Consider the following 2,624-nt stretch of genomic DNA (forward strand, 5'->3'; position numbering starts at 1 on the left):
AAATAAGAAAGAAGAAAACAAAGGACCACTGATGCGGTCGCAGGAGTGTGACGAAAGAACTCTGGCCGAAATAAGATTAAGATTAATGTAAAAAATAAATAACACTGAAGCAAAGTAACACCAAATATATAGTGCGTGTGTTTTTATTGGCTAAACTGGCAAAATGACCATTCCGAAATATAACAATATATATAAAGAAACTCTATAAGATGCACCAAGTGTAAGCTATGGACACATAAGAGGTGCAGCAACGTCAAGGGAAGGCTAACTAGGAAGATAGTTTTTGTATGTGGCAGATGCTCAGGAGCAATAAACACTGAAAATGCGCAGAGACCAACTTCCGCCACATTCCAGGGAGAAAAACTAGAAATAGTTGATAGCTTCCGTTACCTAGGTGACCAAGTCAGTAGCGGGGGCGGGTGTGTTGAAAGTGTAACTGCTAGAGTAAGAATAGCTTGGGCAAAGTTCAGAGAGCTCTTACCTCTGCTAGTGACAAAAGGCCTCTCGCTCAGAGTAAAAGGTAGACTGTATGATGCTTGTGTACGAACAGCCATGCTACATGGCAGTGAAACATGGGCCGTGACTGCTGAGGATATGCGTAAGCTCGCAAGAAATGAAGCCAGCATGCTCCGATGGATGTGTAATGTCAGTGTTCATACTCGACAGAGAGTAAGTACCTTGAGAGAGAAGTTGGACCTAAGAAGCATCAGTTGCGGTGTGCAAGAGAGACGTTTGCGCTGGTATGGCCATGTGGCGAGAATGGATGAAGATAGTTGTGTGAAAAAGTGCGAACCCTAGCTGTTGAGGGAACCTGTGGAAGAGGCAGACCCAGGAAAACCTGGGATGAGGTGGTGAAGCACGACCTTCGAACTTTAGGTCTCACCGAGGAAATGACTAGAGACCGAAACCTTTGGAAGTATGCTGTGCGTGAGAAGACCCGGCAGGACAAGTGAGACCATCACCCATGGCCTCAGTCCACTTATGCATACCTTTCCTTCTTGGGACACAAAACCCTACTTGTGAAGATCTGTTGATGCGAGTGAAAATCAAAAAATCAAAAATCAAAATCGATCAACACGAATGGAAATTGTAGCTGTGATACCAGTGCTGGTGGCACATAAGAGCACCATCCGAACGTGGCCGTTGCCAGTGCCGCCCTGACTGGCTTCCGTGCCGGTGGCACGTAAAAGGCACCATCCGATCGTGGCCGTTTGCCAGCCTCGCCTGGCCTCCGTGCCGGTGGCACGTAAAGAGCACCATCTGACCGTGGCCGTTTGCCAGCCTCGTCTGGCACCTGTGCCGGTGGCACGTAAAAAGCACCCACTACACTCATGGAGTGGTTGTCGTTAGGAAGGGCATCTAGCCGTAGAAACATTGCCAGATCAGACTGGGCCTGATGAAGCCTTCTGGCTTCCCAGACCCCAGATGCACCGTCCAACCCATGCCAGCATGGAAAGCGGACGCTAAACGATGATGATGATGATGATATATATATATATACACACACGCAAACACACAACACATATACAGATATACAGTCACTTAGAAAATTTACTGACTACAGTAATCCCTCGTTCAACTTTCGCGGTTCATTTATCGCAGTTCACCTATCGCGGTTTATTATTTAAGCTTACGTCGATTTCTCTGTTATGATGTTTTGCATCTCTTATGATAAAATTTATGATAAAATAAATATATACAAATTATAAAAATAATTACAAAAAAAATACACAGTACAGTAGTTTCTACTTCGCGGATTTTCACCTATCGCGGGGAGTTTTGGAACGTAACACCAGCGATAGTGGGGGGATTATTGTATAAGTATTATACACACACACGCACGCACGCACACACTCATCGTACAGACAGATAAAGAAAACGAGAAACATTACAAGAACACAGACGCACACATATACACACGCACGCGCACAGGCACCGACGACGCACCGGTAGGCACACGCATACGCACACATGCACGCCGACGCACACACACACTCCTCACCTGCTGCGCGCGCACGCACAAAGATTATGTACCCGATCCGATATTCTCTCCCCCTCACACACATCAAACCAGAGCTGAAAGGTAAGAAACCCACCAAAAACGCGTTTCCCTAAATTGAAATTGGGTCCTTCCTTATTTGTTTGTTTCACGAGAATCAGACTGACCCTTGAGTTCGGGTATTTTTGGTACCCGGCTACGATCACATTTCAGCTGCGAAATCTCTCTCTCTCTCTCTCTCTCACTTACTATCTCTGTTTAATAAATCTCTCCCACTTTTCCTCTCTTTATCTTCTTCTACTTTCATCTTAATATCCCACGCCCTCTCTGCGCGTGTGCGTGCATGTATGTGTGCGTTTATGTATATAACAAATCACTCCCCTGTTTCTTCTGTCTATCTACCTCTTCCTTCTCTCTCACCCCGAGTGTGTGTACATGGTAAATATGAAAAGAAAAAAATATACTATACACACATAAACACACACACACACACACACAGATACTCATAGACATATTCATATTTCACAAATCTTTTCCTCGTTTCTTCTCTCTCTTCCTTTACCTCTCAGCCCATCTCTGCGCTGTTTATATACATCTATCTATCTATCTATCTATCTATCTATCT

The sequence above is a fragment of the Octopus sinensis genome, linkage group LG21 (genome assembly GCF_006345805.1).
Source record: "Octopus sinensis linkage group LG21, ASM634580v1, whole genome shotgun sequence".
Classification (NCBI taxonomy): domain Eukaryota; kingdom Metazoa; phylum Mollusca; class Cephalopoda; order Octopoda; family Octopodidae; genus Octopus; species Octopus sinensis.